Source organism: Triticum aestivum, chromosome 5B (assembly GCF_018294505.1).
Source record: "Triticum aestivum cultivar Chinese Spring chromosome 5B, IWGSC CS RefSeq v2.1, whole genome shotgun sequence".
NCBI lineage: Eukaryota > Viridiplantae > Streptophyta > Magnoliopsida > Poales > Poaceae > Triticum > Triticum aestivum.
This window is the reverse complement of record NC_057807.1, coordinates 349,300,164-349,319,491: the sequence shown is the minus strand read 5'-3', so window position 1 is coordinate 349,319,491 and position 19,328 is coordinate 349,300,164.

Below are 19,328 nucleotides of genomic sequence, written 5' to 3'. Positions count from 1 at the left end.
GGGGAGGCGCGTGGCGTCGTCCGGGCGTTGCTGGGGAGGCCAGGGAGGAAGCAGGAGGTGGCTAGGGGGGGGGGGGGAAGCAGGAGGTGGCCGAGGCAGCGTCGGCGAGCGCCACGCCTCGCCTCTGCTCGTCCTCCTGGCAGAGGAGGAAGAGGACAAAGGAGGAGGAGGTGGGCTGGGCCGGCCACTTGGGCCGCCAGGTAAGCCCAGGTGAGATTCCTTCTCTCTCTCTGCTTTCTGTTTTATATTTCTGTTTTCTATTTTGTTCTGTTTTGTTTTAGTTTAGTAAAATACTAAACCATTTTAATAAATTCTGTAGTCTATTATGTGGTTTGCTAAAATATATACAAAGCCACTCACAAACTTCCAGAATTATTTGGAGTCATATTTAATATATATTAAATATAAATCCAAAGAAAATAGTTATTGGATTACTTCAAATGGCCAAAATAAATATCTCTGTGACTCCAAAAATATTGGTTTAAATTTTACCTCTCACCAATATTTCCATGGAATAACAGGAACATTTTCTTGGACTCATTTGAGAAGATTTAATTGTTGGTTGTTTTTAGAGGTTTCTGAGGCTTTGAAAATTCCTCAATTCAATTTCATTTGAATTTAAACATGATGCTCACATGAGGCTAACCTAGAGCAATGCCTGAAGCTAGGGATGTGACATCTCCCTCCGGCCTTCATGGTTCCGGTTCGAGCCGGGCTGGCCACCTACAAAGGTGGGAAGCAAGCGGAGGTTACCCCAAGTCCCAACAAAGGGGAGCGGGTATGGTTCATCCCCTATCTGATAAGGGGGCTCAGATTTCCTGTACATCCATTCCTCCGCGGGCTCCTGGAGTTCTACGGACTCCAGCTTCATCACCTCACGCCGCCTCAATCCTGCATATTGCGGGTTACATAGCTCTTTGTGAGCTATTCCTGGGCGTCAAGCCCCATTTCACGCTGTGGAAGAGGTTGTTCTGCCTTGTACCCTGCTCTCACGAGGGGTCCATATATCAAGTGGGCGACGCCGAAATATGGCGCATTGCCGGGACCGGATATCCATCCGGAACCCCTAAGAAGGCGTCCGAAGACTGGCCTTCGGAATGGTTTTATATAGAAGACGCTCCGCTGCCGGACCCTGTTCGGATCGGCCTCCCGGAGTTCAGCAATGCTCCTCTGAAGAAACGCCTTAGTTGGCGTCCGCGGAGCCCCCAACTGGAGGAAGACAAGAGCATCCATTATTTGATGGGCCGAATAAGGTTACTGGCCCATGCCGGGTTGACCATGATTGGAGTCATGGCAACATGGATTATGCGGGGGGTGCAGCCACTACAATACAGGGGCCACCCCATGTGGGATTTCAACGGGGAGGACGATGCCACCCGTCATGGCCGCAAAGGCCGGATTCGGTCGAAGATCTGGTGACGATCCTGTCCGGCCTGTATAAGGGGGAGAAGGAGGATTTCCTTCGGACGAACCCGTTAAATGGTTTCTCCATGAATAATCCCTGGCCTTGGGTAAGCGAACACTCTGCGTGCCCGACCCATGCTTTTTGAAACTTAAGTTTCTTATATTGTGTTCTTCTTTCGATGCAGGAGCTGCGCCGGATCGTGGAGGACATGCTAAGTCCAGCTCCGCAACCCGAGGATCCAGAGAGATCCCGGGATCCGGCCTCCGAAGAAGATCCGGACATAAAGGTGGAGCTAATCGACGGGGTGTTCCACCAGCTTAGCATGGACAACGCTTTAGTCGCCATCATGGCCGACTATCCTGGACTATATCCGGCTTCCCAGGTGATCGCGACTGAAGTCCTGACACCGTCATTCCTTCCTTGCTTATTTCTGACCACCGTATATGATGGCGCTGTGCAGGAGGCGCCCCTAGGGCGAGAAGCCGAGCCCGCGGTGGCTGACCAACAAAGGCCAGTCCGGACCAGTAGGCGGAAGAGGAGCGCGGCACAGACTGAAACATCGCCGCAAAGGTGTAGCTCACAATTCATTATTTAGAGCAACGTTCCTAGGAAGCGTTTGAGTGCTCATGACTTTTGTAGGGAAAAAAGCGCCCGCCGGACTGCGGGCGTGGAGGTTGCCAATCCAACATCTACCAGCCATGCTCCAGCACCTGGTCTGGAGGGGGAGGCGAGCGCAAGGCACGAGCCGGACGTTCCTCCGATGGAGGATGCCGACAGACTGTCCGCCACCAAGTATGAGGTGGAGAGTACCATGAATCACAGGCGCCACCGGACAGTATTTCGAGACGCGTGCTTCTCCCCCGAGGCGTTGAATGCCTTTAACGCGGGGGACGCGCACCTTCGTGCTGCTCAAGATGGTTTTACCAGAGCCACTGAGCAGTATGTAAAATACATACGGGTAAGAGAATTTAATAGTTATATATGCCAGTAGCCCCCAGACTTAAAGTAGTTATATTAACTGATTTAAGGATCATATTAAACGTAGGATCTTACCGAGAAGAATACCCAACTGTCTCAGGAGCTGCAAGAGTGCAAGGCCAAACTTGAGGCCGCACTCTCTGGCGCGGGAGGAAACACAGGGACCTCTCCTGGTAACGCATTATTTTAGAAAGATAAGTAGCATTTGGCCTTTGCGCAAGTCTAAAAAATGACGTTGCAGGTGCTGCCGGACAAGATCCGGACAGGCAAGAAATTCTGCGCCAACTAAAGGCTAGCGAGAGGGTGCTGCATAAGGTGCAGCATGAAAGTAACAAGCTCCAGGATGCCCATGCCCAGCTTAGAGAAGAGCTGGAAGGCGTTCGGGCCGAGCTGTTGGGCTCCGTTAAGGAGAATCAGTGGCTTCGTCGCGGCATCTATAGTAAGTGCTTGAGCGAACTCCTTTGAAAAGAAGAGTTCGGCGAGGAAGTCAATTTGACAAAATATGTCTGCAGGTATGCTCACAGGTCGCCCTGCGGAGGAGATGCCCGTATCAACGGGTGATCAACTCCCGAATTGTTGCAACTGATCGAACGAGTTCGGCAGGCAATGAGCGGCGTCATCCACGCTTTATGGCCAGCCTTCTCCTTACCCGAGGGTCTTGGGGAGCTTGCGGAGAAGCTTCAGGGAGCGCGGCAGTGCTTCCATTTATGGAAGATTTCGGCCTGCCGCCAAGGTGCCAGGGAGGCCTGGGCCATGGTAAAGACGCGGTACAAGAAGGTGGATCCCAACCACATGGCCGAAGTCGGACCTGTGGGGCCCGATGGGAAGGAGATCCCTGTGAGTTTAGTATACGGCCAAGTAGAGTTGGTCGCTAAATTTTCCAAACAGGACTGTAAATTAGACAACCTGTTAGACGGGATTGAGGAAGAATACAATCAGTCGATTTGACAATGTATTATAAAATGACATGTAAAATGCCTTCTAGCCGGATTGTAGATCGTTTGTCTTTGCCGACCTTTTCGCTTCGACCTCGGGACCATAGAGTCCGGAGTGTGTCCGAATACCTTCTCGGTTATGAAACAACCGGGGTATGCATGGAGACCGGGCGTAGGGGTCATTAGTGCTTTATTAGACAAGTGCCCAATAGTTATGTTATATTACATGGGTAGTAAGAAACATCTTCCAGGGAGAATAGTTCCGTTAAGGGTTCCTTTCCTCTGGGGGTGGCATGCCCTAAAGTGCATGTCTGGACTGCGAAAAAAGCAGAAAAACATCTGGGGGAAGATAAATAAGTAGATAAAAAATCATCTTTTAAGTCACCGACCGAATATTCCCTTAAGAACGCTAGCTTTCGGCTTCACCCAGTCTGAGGTACACATCCGGCTGACCCGGTAGTAACAATCGCAGAGGTGCTCCCTTTACCTCCTAGCCGAACGATCGGGAACGTAGGGGTAAGCACAGGAGCTAGGCAACCCAGCTTGGCCAAAACTTAAGTCATATCAATGCATATAATGGTGAATAAAAGGTACATGTGAAGGCTTGACACATGTCCTGGGCATGAAGCCCTTATAATTAAGCTTCTGGTAAAGAAGCCCCCAGGTATAATGAGTGCGGATAGCACATCAATTGCGCGCGAACGATGTGCAAGTAGGCCTTTTAAGGCTTTGATGAATAGGGTTGAGAAGAAAAAGATAAACAAAAGGCAGCTGAAAAAAAAATTTGGACGGGGGGAAAGGGACGAACTCTTAGTCCGGCGCTAGGCATAGAATCTTCGGAGGCGGGCTGCGTTCCATGGGTTCGGCTCGAGTCGGTTATCCGACGCATTTCTTAGACGGTATGCTCCGCCGGTCAAGAGTTTATCGTTGATGAAGGGGCCTTCCCATTTGGGCTTGAGCTTGTCCTTTTTCTTGTCCGGCAGGCGTAGAACCAGTTCGCCAATGTTGTAAGTCTTGGCCCGTACTTCTCTGCTTTGGTATCATCGAGCCTGCTGCTGATAGAATGCGGAACGAGCCTTGGCGACGTCGCGTTCTTCCTCCAATGCGTCCAAGCTGTCCTGCCGATCCAACTCAGCTTCTCTTTCTTCGTACATGCGCACTCGAGGTGAGTCATGAATGATGTCGCAGGGCAAAACTGCTTCTGCGCCGTATACCATAAAAAATGGTGTGAATCCGGTAGTACGATTAGGCGTTGTTCGCAGACCCCAGAGTACGGAGTCGAGCTCCTCTACCCAGTGCGTGTCAGATTTCGTAAGGGAGCGCACTAGTCTGGGTTTGATGCCGCTCATTATTAGACCATTTGCTCGTTCCACTTGACCGTTGGTTTGAGGATGATAGACTGAAGCGTAATCGAGCTTGATGCCCATATTTTTGCACCATGATTTAACATCATCGGCTGTGAAGTTCGTGCCGTTATCGGTGATGATGCTGTGGGGGACACCATAACGGTGTACTACCCCGGATATAAAGTCTATCACTGGTCCGGACTCTGCCGTTTTAACTGGCTTGGCCTCTATCCATTTGGTGAATTTATCCACCATGACCAATAGGTACCTTTGCTTGTGGGTTCCCCCTTTAAGTGGTCCAACCATGTCAAGCCCCCAGACCGTGAACGGCCAGGTAATGGGTATAGGTTTGAGGGTGGTGGGTGGCATGTGGCTCTGATTAGCAAAGAGTTGACAACCGACGCATCTTTAGACTAAGTCCTGAGCATCTGCCCGGGCCGTCGGCCAATAAAATCCTGTACGGAATGCCTTTCCTACAAGGGCCCGGGCTGCGGCGTGGTGTCCGCCTAGTCCGGCGTGAATTTCAGCCAGAAGGTCTCGCCCTTCCTCTTCGGAGATACACCTTTGAAGGACTCCGGTTGTGCTTTTCTTATAGAGTTCTCCCTCATGGACCTTGTAGGCTTTAGATCGCCGGACTACGCAGCGGGCCTCATTATGGTCTTCGGGGAGTTCCTGCCTAAGCAAGTAGGCTAGGAATGGCTCTGTCCATGGGGCGATTACTGCCATTATGTCGTGAGCTGAGGGTGTTGTTTCATCGGCTGGATCGCCGGTTATGTCAGATTGCTCTGTGGCTGCCTCCGGTTTGTTATTTCCGGACTCCTCTTCCCATAGTACGGATGGCTTGAACAGCCGTTCCAGGAAGATATTTGGAGGGACAGCGTCACGTTTTGCGCCGATGCGTGCCAATACGTCGGCCGCTTGGTTATTATCTCTGGCTACATGGTGGAATTCAAGTCCTTCGAACCTAGCTGACATTTTAAGGACAGCGTTGCGATAGGCTGCCATTTTTGGATCCTTGGCGTCAAAGTCTCCATTTACTTGGGATATTGCGAGGTTTGAGTCCCCGCGCACCTCTAGGCGTTGGATGCCCATGGAGATTGCCATCCGGAGGCCATGTAAGAGGGCCTCGTATTCGGCTGCGTTGTTGGAGTCCGTGTACATTATCTGAAGTACGTATTGGACTCTGTCCCCGGTTGGGGACGTTAGTACGATGCCAGCCCCCAATCCGGCCAACATTTTGGAGCCGTCGAAATGCATAATCCAATTGGAGTATGCGCCGTACTCTTTAGGGAGTTCGGCTTCAGTCCACTCAGCGACAAAGTCAGCCAAAACTTGCAACTTTATAGCTCGCCGGGGTTTGTAAGTTATATCGAATGGTAAGAGCTCAATGGCCCATTTTGCAATCCTGCCCGTTGCGTCGCGGTTATTTATAATGTCATTTAGGGGTACTTCGGAGGCCACTGTTATCGAACACTCTTGAAAGTAGTGTCGGAGCTTCCGGGATGCCATGAACACCGCATACGCTATCTTTTGATAGTGCGGGTAACGGGACATGCAGGGGGTTAAAACAATGGATACGTAGTACACTGGTTTTTGAAGAGGGAATTTATGCCCTTCTGTCTCTCGTTCTACGACGAGCACCGCGCTTACTACTTGATGTGTTGTTGCGATGTATAACAACATAGGTTCGCCCAGGTTGGGCGCAGCCAGGACCGGATTCGTTGCCAATATGGCCTTTATTTCTTCGAGTCCGGTAGTGGCAGCATCCGTCCATTCGAAGTGTTCGGTGTGCCTGAGGAGGCGATAGAGGGGCAATGCCTTTTCTCCTAGGCGAGAGATAAAGCAGCTGAGAGCCGCCACGCATCCAGTCAATTTCTGGATCTGTTTGAGGTTTTTTGGAATATCCAGCTGTGATAGGGCTCGGATTTTGGCCGGATTTGCTTCAATTCCTCTACCGGATACAATGAAGCCCAAGAGCTTTCCGGCTGGTACGCCGAAAATGCATTTTCCGGATTCAGCTTGATGTCATATGCTCGGAGGTGGTCGAATGTGACCCTCAAGTCGTCTACTAGAGTTTCGACGTGTTTGGTTTTGACGACTACGTCGTCTACGTATGCCTCTACTGTTTTGCTGATCTGGGTAGCCAGACATGTCTAAATCATGCGCTGATATGTTGCGCCGGTGTTTTTAAGTCCGAAGGGCATCGTGTTGAAGCAGAATGGTCCATATGGAGTAATGAACGCCGTTGCGGCTTGATCCGCTTCTGCCATCTTGATTTGATGATAGCCGGAGTATGCGTCCAGGAAGCACAATGAATCGTGCCCTTTAGTGGCATCGATGATTTGATCGATGCGGGGGAGGGGGAAGGGATCCTTTGGGCAGGCTTTATTTAGGTCTTTGAAATCGACACATAGGCGCCAGGATCTGTCCTTCTTTGGTACCATTACCAAGTTTGCTAGCCAATCCGGATGTTTGATGTCTCTGATGAATCCGACTTCCAATAGTTTGGCTAGTTCTTCTCCCATTGCCTGTCTTTTGGGTTCGGAAAATCGTCGAAGAGCATGTTTGACTGGCTTGAACCCTTTTAGGATGTTTAGGCTATGCTCTGCCAGCCTGCGAGGGATTCCTGGCATATCTGAAGGATGCCAGGCGAAAATGTCCCAATTTTCCCAAAGGAATTCTCGCAGCGCGGCGTCTACATCAGGGTTCAACTGTGCCCCGATGGAGGCCGTCTTTGTCGGGTCCGTTGGGTAGACCTGGAATTTTATAATTTCGTCCGCTGGTTTAAAGGAGGTGGACTTGGATCTCTTATCGAGTATCACGTCGTCTCTGTGCACCGTAGCGCGCAGCGCGGTGAGTTCCTCTGCCGCTAGGGCTTCGGATAGTGCCTCCAGGGCTAATGCGGCTGTTTTGTTTTCGGCGCGGAGTGCTATGTCCGGATCACTAACGAGAGTGATTATCCCGCCGGGCCCAGGCATTTTGAGCTTCATGTACCCGTAATGGGGTACGACTTGGAAAATTGTGAACGCCTCTCGTCCTAATATAGCGTGGTATCCGCTGCTGAGCGGGGCCACTTGGAACGTGATTTCTTCGGACCTGTAATTGTCCGTGAGCCGAACACCACATCGAGTGTGATTTTTCCGGTGCAGCATGCTTCCCGGCTAGGGATTATTCCTCTGAAGGTTGTGCTGCTTCGCTCAATGCGGCTCCAGTCTATTTCCATTTTTTGAAGAGTTTCCTCGTAAATGAGGTTCAATCCGCTGCCGCCATCCATGAGTACCTTGGTAAGTCGAAAGCCGTCCACTATTGGACTGAGGACCAATGCGGCTGGTGCTCGGGCTATTCGGAATTTAGGTTCGTCGCTGGCGTTGAAGGTGATGGCCGCGTCGCTCCAAGGATTTGTTGTTGCTACTTGGTAGACTTCGGCAAGGCTGTGGATTGTTTGTTTCCGCATCTTGTTTGATGCGAAAGTCTCGAAGACTGTTGATACCGTACCGGTATTGTTGGTGTGGTTTCGCGGGGCTAGAAGCTCCTCGCCACTTTTGGCCACCTGCCGTAATATCCAACATGCACGAAGGCTATGTGTTGGGGTGGCGCCCTTGGTACTGTGAATTGTACAGGGTTTGCTGAGCCATCCCTCCAGTACGGTTCCGTTCCCTTTAAGGGGCTTCTGTTTTCTGGTTCTTGTACCTGGTGCCTGAGTGTAATGCACCCTTTTGTTGCGGACTGGGGCTATATTCGGGGCCGGATTATCCCAAAACCTATCTTCGGTTTTCCGGAAACTTTCCATGGCACAGTACTTTCGCACTATGGATGCCAAGTCGGCGAAACGTGTGATTTCATGATGGCTGACGGCGTTCAAGATTCCCCTGTTCGTGCAATTGTTACAAAAGATCGAGATTGTGTTTACCTCTCGGCAATCCTTTATCCGGTCCATGACCAGGAGGAATTTGGCCCAGTAATGATGTACTGTTTCGGCTGGCTCTTGCCGGATTAGAGATAGATCGCATATATCTGGACGGGCGGGCCTAATTGAGTCTGGGACCCTGCCCATATCGAGGTTCAAGGGCCGAGAAGTTTCCGAATTTGGAAGCTTGGAAAGTGGAACGTTGTCCAACGAGTCTGGTCCGATGCCTGACTTTATGTTCAGTGCTTGATCGGAATCTGCTCCTCCACGGGAATCCGGCATGGAGGGTTCGGTAGCCCGAAATTGTCGCGATGTTCTTCTACCACCGTGATGTGGTGGGTAACCTGGGGAGAGTTTACCTCTCTCAATGAAAGCACCAAAGTCGGTGTCAAAACCGGCGGATCTCGGGTAGGGGGTCCCGAACTGTGCGTCTAGGCGGATGGTAACAGGAGACAAGGGACACGATGTTTTACCCAGGTTCGGGCCCTCTTGATGGAGGTAAAACCCTACGTCCTGCTTGATTGATATTGATATTGTGGATGTTTACAAGAGTGGATCTACCACGAGATCAAGGAGGCTAAACCCTAGAAGCTAGCCTATGGTATGATTGTAATGGTTTTTGTTGTGTCCTACGGACTAGAGCCATCCGGTTTATATAGACACCGGAGAGGGCTAGGGTTACATAGAGTCGGTTACAATGGTAGGAGATCTACGTATCCGTATCGCCAAGCTTGCCTTCCACGCCAAGGAAAGTCCCATTCGGACACGAGACGAAGTCTTCAATCTTGTATCTTCATAGTCTTGGAGTCCGGTCGATGATGATAGTCCGGCCGATGATAGTTCGGCCGATGATGGTAGTCCGCCTATCCGGACACCCCCTAATCCGAGACTCCCTCAGTCTCATTATAAAGAGGGAGAATACCAAGAGCCGTCCCCGTGACCGTTTGGGACTCGCCTTCGATGGACGGGGCATGGCAACGGGCGCGGTTGGGTTACCCACGTCCGTATTGATGAGGATCCCGGAATAAGGGGAACACGATCTTTGCTTCGACAAGACGTGCCAAGGAAACCGCTTCGCTAAACGTGCTGAGGTGGTATAATAAAAACCATTCAAGTAAAGGCTTGGTAGTGGTGTGATGTCACGCCACAAAATACGTCAGTAGATTGAACTTGTGTAAATATTATTCTCTCTACGGTGGTATGTGGAATTTATTTTACAGAGCCAGACACTATCCTGGTGTTCACAATCTTCTATGAATTATTCGGAGGAGGAACCCTCCTTGCAATGCCGAAGACAATATGCACACCGGACTCATCGTCATTGAAGCCTAGTTCAGGGGCTACTGAGGGAGTCCTGGACTAGGGGGTGTCCGGATAGCCGAACTATCATCATCGGCTGGACTCCAAGACTATGAAGATACAAGATTGAAGACTTCGTCCCGTGTCCGGATGGGACTTTCCTTGGTGCGGAAGGCAAGCTTGGCAATACGGATATGTAGATCTCCTACCATTGTAACCGACTTTGTGTAACCCTAGCCCTCTCCGGTGTCTATATAAACCGGAGGGTTTTAGTCCATAGGACGAACAACAATCATACCATAGGCTAGCTTCTAGGGTTTAGCCTCCTTGATCTCGTGGTAGATCCACTCTTGTACTACCCATATCATTAATATCAATCAAGCAGGAGTAGGGTTTTACCTCCATCGAGAGGGCCCGAACCTGGGTAAAAACATCGTGTCCCTTGTCTCCTGTTACCATCCGCCTAGACGCACAGTTCGGGACCCCCTACCCGAGATCCGCCGGTTTTGACACTGACAACCTACAAAGTACTTCTACTTTCATACTTGTTCTAGGTAAAGTGAACATTAAGCGTGCGTAGAGTTGTATCAGTGGTCGATAGAACTTTAGGGATTATTTGTTCTACCTTTAGCTCTTCGTTGGGTTCGACACTCTTACTTATCGAAAACTGTTGCGATCCCCTATACTTGTGGGTTATCAAGACCTTTTTCTGGCGCCGTTGCCGGGGAGTCATAGCGTGGGGTGAATATTCTCGTGTGTGCTTGTTTGCTTTATCACTAAGTAATTTTTATTTGCTTTTCTTAGTTGTTCTCTATCTTTAGTTATGGATATGGAACGCAAAATACCAAAAAAAATAGTTGTACTTGCTACTCATGAGGATGGGGTAACTCCTAAAACCCTCGATTCTCATTATGCGAAAAATATTATGTACTACTTTGATAATCCTGAGAAAACCCCATTCAACTTTATAATGGGAGACATGTTGGATCAACGTGAATACTTTAGGGATTATCGCTCGACACAAAAAGGGAAACTATTATGGGATCAATTTATTATGTTGCGTTGGTATGCCTGGAATCTATGCTTGAGATATGATATTACTTGTTGGTCTAGGATGGAGGCTCCACACCTTCCCTTTTCATGTGAATTTAATGATAATGAAACCTTAGCTTCTTATGCTAATGGTATATATGATTACTATGATGTGGAACAAATAGAAGAATTTGTTGCTTTTAAGGCTGCTTATGAAATTGAATCTTTGTTTGAAAAGTATGAAGCTTTAGATGATGATGCTTATAGGCCTGAAAATCTTGCTATACTTAGATATTGCTATGAAAATTATGAATACAGTCACTATATTAATGCATTTATTAAGAAAGTCTCCGCTGTCCAAGAAGAGTCTAATATTTTGCAGGAAGCTATGGAAGAAGAAATTGATGAAACTGTGAGCTCATTGGATGAAAAAGATGATGAGGAGAGCGAAGAACAAAAGGGGGAAGACCGGATTAGCTACCCGTGCCCACCTTCTAATGAGAGTAACCCTCCAACTCATACATTATTTAATTCCCCTTCGTGCTTACCGAAGGATGATTGCTATGATCCCTTGAATTTGTTTGAAATATCCCTTTTTGATGATGCTTGCTATGCTTGTGGACAAGATGCCAATACGAATTATGCTTATGGAGATGAACTTGCTATAGTTCCTTATGTTAAACATGAAATTATTGCTATTGCACCCATGCATGATAGTCCTATTATCTTTTTGAATTCTCCAAACTACACTATATTGGAGAAGTTTGTGCTTATTAAGGATTATATTGATGGGCTGCCTTTTACCATTGCACATGATGATTTTGATGAATGTAATATGCATGTGCTTGCTGCTCGTACTTGCAATTATTATGAGAGAGGAACTATGTCTCCACCTCTCTATGTTTCCAATCCGACAAATTTGCAAGAAACTGTTTATACTATGCATTGGCCTTTACTATGTGTGCATGAATTGTTCTTTTATGACATGCCGATGCATAGGAAGAGAGTTAGACTTCATTGTCGCTTGATATATGTTACTTTGTGCTTACTACTAAACTACAAATCATTGTTAATTAAAATTGGCTTTGATATACCTTGGGATCCGGGTGGATCCATTACTTGAGCACTAAATGCCTAGCTTAATGGCTTTAAAGAAAGCGCTGCCGGGGAGACAACCCGGAAGTTTTAGAGAGTCATTTATTTCTGTTGAGTGCTTTCATATAGTTTAAAAACACAAAAATAAAGAGGGGAAACCAAAAACTTTTCAAAAAGGAAAGTGAAAGTGAGAAAGACAAGCATTGTTGAAGTGGGAGCTAGCCTTGAACTTTGTTCATGCTCACGGAAACTTTGTGAATCTTGATTACGGAAACTTTTCAACAAAAATAATTATCCCCTTGTACAATTCCATTGTATTATAAAAATAATGTGCCAAGGTTTGCCTTTAGGATGTTTACAATGCTTGTTGGTTTGTACGGTGCAGGATAGAAACTTTGGCTGTAGTGCGCAATCTTACATTTTTAACTGGAACGTCAGTTGGTTCTGATTCTTTTTGCACTGTCTGCATATACAACTTGTTTATTTTTCCTAATTTTGGTAGAATATTTGGGGTAACATAAGTATGGTAAATGTTTAGATTGCTACAGACTGTTCTGTTTTAGACAGATTCTGTTTTTGATGCATAGTTTGCTTATTTTGATGAATCTATCAATTTATATCAGTGGATTAAGCCATGGAAAAGTTACATTACAGTATACACAATGCAAAAACAAAATATGCATTGGTTTGCAACAGTATTTAGAGTGGTGATTTGCTTTATTATACTAACGGATCTTACCGAGTTTTCTGTTGAAGTTTTGTGTGGATGTAGTGTCTAATCGAGGATGTTTCGATGTGATAAGAAGGAAGAGAGGCAAGAGCTCAAGCTTGGGGATGCCCGAGGCACCCCAAGTAAATATTCGAGGAGACTCAAGCGTCTAAGCTTGGGGATGCTGGGGAGGCATCCCCTCTTTCTTCAACAAGTATCGGTATGTTTCGGATTCGTTTCGTTCATGCATTATGTGCAAGTCTTGGAGCGTCTTTTGCAATTAGGTTTTTATTTTTCTTTTATGCACCATGCTGGTATGAGATAGTCCTTGGTTTATTTATGGAATGCTCATTGCACTTTACTTAAATCTTTTGAGTAGGCTTTATAGAATGCTTCATGTGCTTCACTTATATCATTTGAAGTTTGGATTGCCTGTTTCTCTTCATATAGACAACCGCCATTTGTAGAATGCTCTTTTGCTTCACTTATATTTGTTAGAGCGTGGGCATATCTTTTGTAGAAAGAATTAAACTCTCTTGCTTCACTTATATCTATTTAGAGAGATGACAGGAATTGGTCATTCACATGGTTAGTCATAAAATCCTACATAAACTTGTAGATCGCTGAATATGATATGTTTGATTCCTTGCAATAGTTTTGCGCTATAAAGATGGTGATATTAGAGTTATGCTAGTGGGTGGTTGTGGATTGTAGAGACACTTGTGTTCAGGTTTGCAAGTCCCGTAGCATGCACGTATGGTAACCGTTGTGTGACAAATTTGAAGCATGGGGTGTTTCTTTGATTGTCTTCCTTATGAGTGGCGGTCGGGGACGAGCGATGGTCTTTTCCTACCAATCTATCCCCCTAGGGGCATGCATAGTAGTACTTTGCTTCGAGGGCTAATAAACTTTTGCAATAAGTATATGAGTTCTTTATGACTAATGTGAGTCCATGGATTATACGCACTCTCACCTTTCCACCTTTGCTAGCCTCTTCGGTACCGTGCATTGCCCTTTCTCACCTCGAGAGTTGGTGCAAACTTTGCCGGTGCATCCAAACCCCATGATACGATATGCTCTATCACACATAAGCCTCATTATATCTTCCTCAAAACAGCCACCATACCTACCTATCATGGCATTTCCATAGCCATTCCGAGATATATTGCCATGCAACTTCCATCATCATCATACTCATGACTTGAGCATTCATTGTCATATTGCTTTGCATGATCGTAAGATAGCTAGCATGATGTTTTCATGGCTTGTCTGTTTTTTTATGTCATTGCTATGCTAGATCATTGCACATCCCGGTACACCGCCAGAAGCATTCATATAGAGTCATATCTTGGTTGCAGTATCGAGTTGTAAGTAAATAAAAGTGTGATGATCATCATTATAGAACATTTCCCCATAAAAAAAAGGAAAGGCCAAAGAAGCCTAAATAAAAAAAGGGGGCCAAAGAAGCCCACCAAAAAAAGAAGAAAAAAAGAAAAGGGGCAATGTTACTATCTCTTTTTCCACACTTGTGCTTCAAAGTAGCACCATGTTCTTCATGTAGTGAGTCTCATATCTTGTGCTTCAAAGTAGCACATGTTCTTCATATAGATTGTCTCCTATGTTGTCACTTTCATATACTAGTGGGAATTTTTCATTATAGAACTTGGCTTGTATATTCCAACGATGGGCTTCCTCAAATGCCCTAGGTCTTCATGAGCAAGCAAGTTGGATGCACACCCACTTAGTTTCTTTTGTTGAGCTTTCATACACTTATAGCTCTTAGTGCATCCGTTTCATGGCAATCCCTACTCCTCGCATTGACATCAATTGATGTGCATCTCCATAGCCCGTTGATTAGCCGCGTCGATGTGAGACTTTCTCTCTTTTTTGTCTTCTCCACCTAACCTCCATCATTATATTCTATTCCACCTATAGTGCTATATCCATTGCTTGCGCTCATGTATTACGTGAGGGTTGAAAAGGCTGAATCGCATTAAAAAGTATGAACCAATTGCTTGGCTTGTCATCGGGGTTGTGCATGATGGGGGCATTTTTTGTGTGACGAAAATGAAGCATGGCCAGACTGTATGATTTTGTAGGGATAAGCTTGCTTTTGCCTTGTTGTTTTGAAAAGACATGATTGCTTTATTGGTACACTCAAAGTATTATTGTTTTTTATGTCAAATGATAGACTATTGCTTTGAATCACTCGTGTCTTAATATTCATGCCATGATTAGATTACATGATCAAGATTATGCTTGGTAGCATTCCACATCAAAAATTATCTTTTTTATCATTTACCTACTCGAGGACGAGCAGGAATTAAGCTTGGGGATGCTGATACGTCTCCGTCATATCTATAATTTGTGATTGTTCCATGCCAATATTATTCAACTTTCATATACTTTTGGCAACTTTTTATATTATTTTTGGGACTAACATATTGATCCAGTGCCCAGTGCCAGTTCCTGTCTGTTGCATGTTTTTTGTTTCGCAGAAACCCAATATCAAACGGAGTCCAAACGGGATAAAAACGGACGGAGATTATTTTTGGAATATTTATGATTTTTGGGAAGTAAAATCAACGCGAAACGGTGTCCGAGGTGGTCACGAGGTAGGGGGGCGCGCCCTAAACCCCCAGGCGCGCCCCTGGCCCTCGTGGTCCACCTGTAAGGCGGTTGATGCTCTTCTTCTGGCGCAAGAAAGATAATTTTATGAGAAAGATCTGGGCGAAAGATTCAACCCAATCGGAGTTACGGATCTCCGGATATTTAAGAAATGGTGAAGGGGTAGAATCTGAGAACGCAGAAACAGAGAGATAGATCCAATCTTGGAGGGGCTCTCGCCCCTCCCAAGCCATGGGAGCCAAGGACCAGAGGGGAAACCCTTCTCCCATCTAGGGAGAAGGTCAAGGAAGAAGAAGAAGAAGGGGGGCTCTCTCCCCCTTGCTTCCGGTGGCGCCGGAACGCCGCCAGGGGCCATCATCACTACTAGGGAAAAGCCTATACACAGAAAGTTACTAGTAGCGAGGGTTAAAAACCCTCGCTACTGCTACTTACCAGTAGCGCAGGTTTTTAAACCTCGCTACTACTAAGTTGATGGCAGCAGCGTGGGTTTTAACCCTCGCTACTACTAAGCGGTCTCTACCGTGCCCCCGGGACATGCCATAGTAGTAGCGCGGGTTTTTAAAACCTCGCTACTACTAAGTTTGATAGCAGTAGCGTTGGTTTTTAGCCCTTGCTACTACTAAGTGGTGCCATAGTAGTAGCGAGGGGGTAAAAAACCGCGCTACTACTAAAGGTCCCATTTTCAAACTCTACCCCCCCTTGGATCACCTTTTTAGTTTTAAAAAAAATAAAAGAAAATGATGAAAATGTCAAAAAAATAAAAGAAAATAAGTTTCCCATGTGATATGTGGTCTAGTTGTTGGGAAAATTTGCAAATATGAATTTCGACTTTATTTGCAAAATCTCTCGAGAATTTGTATGAAAAAGTTTTTTATATGAAAAATCATCTACTCGAAAAGTTACATCCAAATTTAACAGGGGGAACCCCGTTAAACATTTTCAAAATCCTCAAAAACCTAACAGAAAAAAAGTTACGGGGTTTTTAAGATCTAGAGTGGAAAAAATCGAAAAAATTTGAAACTGTGTGGTCAAACTATGGTCAAACAATGGTCAAACTAATTATTCTAGAATATTAGTGTTACTAAATAATTATTTTAGTTTTTTTGAATTTTGGTCAAATCTGGTCAAACTATGGCCAAACTGTGGTCAAACTAATTATTCAAGAAATATTAGTGTTACTAATTTTTTAGAACAATAGTTTCAAACTCGAATAGTGAAATGTGTGACTTCATGCTCAAGCTAAATTCCTGAGGTTAATAGGATTGACATCTTACTATTGTCAGGAAAACAACGAGTGCAGACTTGGAAACGAGGGAGAATAGAACCCGGAAGTTAAGCGTGCTCAGGCTGGTGTAGTGAGAGGATGGGTGACCGTACGGGAAGTTTGATGATTTGGAATGATGAGGGGTGATTAGAGATTAAATTGAGCAGCGATGAGGGGTGATTAGAGATTTGAGGTTAAAATAATTCAGAAATTTAAAAAATAGGGAAAAATCGAAATATTTTTTCGAAAAAATTCAAAAAAAAACCCGCGCTGGTAGTAGTAGCGCGGGTTTTTACCCACGCTACTATTAAAGGACATAGTAGTAGCTCGGGTGGCACCCGCGCTACTGCTATAAGTTAGCTGTAGCGCCTTATTAGTAGCGCCGGCCCCCGCGCTGCTAATAGGCCTAAAACCCGCGCTGCTGCTAGGCTTTTCCCTAGTAGTGCATCATCACCGCGATCTTCACCAACACCTCCGCCATCTTCACCAACATCTCCATCACCTTCCCCCTTCTATCTACAGTGGTCCACTCTCCCGCATCCCGCTGTACCCTCTACTTGAACATGGTGCTTTATGCTTCATATTATTTTCCAATGATGTGTTGCCATCCTATGATGTCTGAGTATATTTTCGTTGTCCTAGCGGTGATTGATGAATTGCTATGATTGGTTTGAGTTGCATGTTTTATTATTGGTGCCGTCCTATGGTGCCCTCCGTGTCGCGCAAGTGTGAGGGATTCCCGCTGTAGGGTTTGCAATATGTTTATGATTTGCTTATGGTGGGTTGCGTGAGTGACTGAAACACAAACCCGAGTAAGTAGGTTGTTTGTGTATGGGATAAAAGGGGACTTGATGCTTTAATGCTATGGTTGGGTTTTACCTTAATGAATCTTTAGTAGTTGCAGATGCTTGCTAGAGTTCCAATCATAAGTGCATATGATCCAAGTAGAGAAAGTATGTTAGCTTATGCCTCTCCCTCAAATAGAATTGCAATAGTGATTACCGGTCTAGTAACATAGTCAGTTGCTTAGGGACAATTCCACAACTCCTACCACCACTTTTCCACACTCGCTATATTTACTTTATTGCTTCTTTATCTTAACAACCGCTAGTTTATATTTACGTGTTCTTTACTTTCTTGCAAGCTTACCCGAAAACACCTACAAAGTACTTCTAGTTTCATACTTGTTCTAGGTAAAGCGAACATTAAGCGTGCGTAGAGTTGTATCGGTGGTCGATAGAACTTTAGGGAATATTTGTTCTACCTTTAGCTCCTCGTTGGGTTCGACACTCTTACTTATCGAAAACTGTTGTGATACCCTATCCTTGTGGGTTATCAATGATGCAGGCTGGGGCCCCGAGGCCGGCTCAATTGAGTACGGGTATCGGGTCCCCTTCGGTGGAATCCATGTTTTCATCGGCAAGATCGGTGAACTAGGCCCTGAGCCGGACATCTGCACCGACATCATCAAGACGGCTCAGCGTGTGCGACCCTCCCGAGTTCAACCCGCTGTGAAGCGTGCCTTCGTGGGATTCATCCATGGGGCGGAATTTAAGGATAGTTCGGTGTTTGGTGGTGAGACGGTTGTCTACTCCAATGGTGAGTCATCCACTGGCGACACTGATTCGCTATACCAACTGCAAGATGGCCGGCTTGGGGGCTGTTCCGATGGCAATAGTATTCCGGACCCCTATGAGCCGCCCAATAGGGTTGCGATTTTCATGGCCGGTACACAGCCCGCGCAGAATTCTTCGACTGCGGCAGCGATGGTCTCCAGGTTAGCAACGACGATGGCAGCTGGGGCAGGAGGCCGTGTGCACCCGCCGGCTGAGGTTTTGACTGATTTGCTGGATAATCTAACAACCTTGTTAACAGCGGAGGTTAACCCAGCAAATCAAGTTCATCCCAATGCGGAAGTTGCAAAGTTGCGTGATGAAATAGCACAGGCCAAGGAGGAGCTGAATGCAGAGAACGTCAGGATGGCCACAGAGCGGGCTGCCCTAGATGCTCAGGCACAGCAGATTCAGTCTAAGGCCTTCCGGCTTACGATGGATCAAAATGCTTCAAATGAAGTCATGAGGAGGAGGCATCAGTCTCGTCTACCTCTGTTTTATGAGGCGAGAAACCTCTTTTGCATGCTTGGAGCGGGGACCAGTAACCAACCAGAGATAAACCGGGTCGAAGCGCCTGGGGCTGGAGCGCTGGCTCAACCGCGCACAACAGAGCTGCCTCGTCTGAATAATACTCCGCCTCAGTATGTGCCGACACCATTGGGTCATTATTCTAATCCTTTGGAAAACATGATTGCTGCAGCGACATGGCTGGCGGCTCTGCTGGTTGAGGGCGAATCACCGGCAGTGATGGAAATACGACGAGCCGGGGAGCTATTCCAGACGGCTGCGGCTCAATAGGTGGCTTATTCATACAGTTGGGACTGTATCCACTCCACGTCACCTCCGAGAAAAAGTTATAGTAGGCATATTGATGATCCGACCGTGTCAAGTACTGGACAAAACCGCAACTTGCCTCATGGGCATGAGCCGGCGTGTGGTGGAGGTAATGCTCAACATGTTGTGGATCAGGGTAGAGCGCGTCGAGAGGCTGAGCTGGCGGCTCAATACGCAGCTCGTCAACATTCTCCGGCTCATCCGACAACCTCGGTGGAAATAGGTGTAACCTTCAAAACTTTGGGTGTCCCATGCTTAGTGTCGGCTCTGCATAATGAACGTT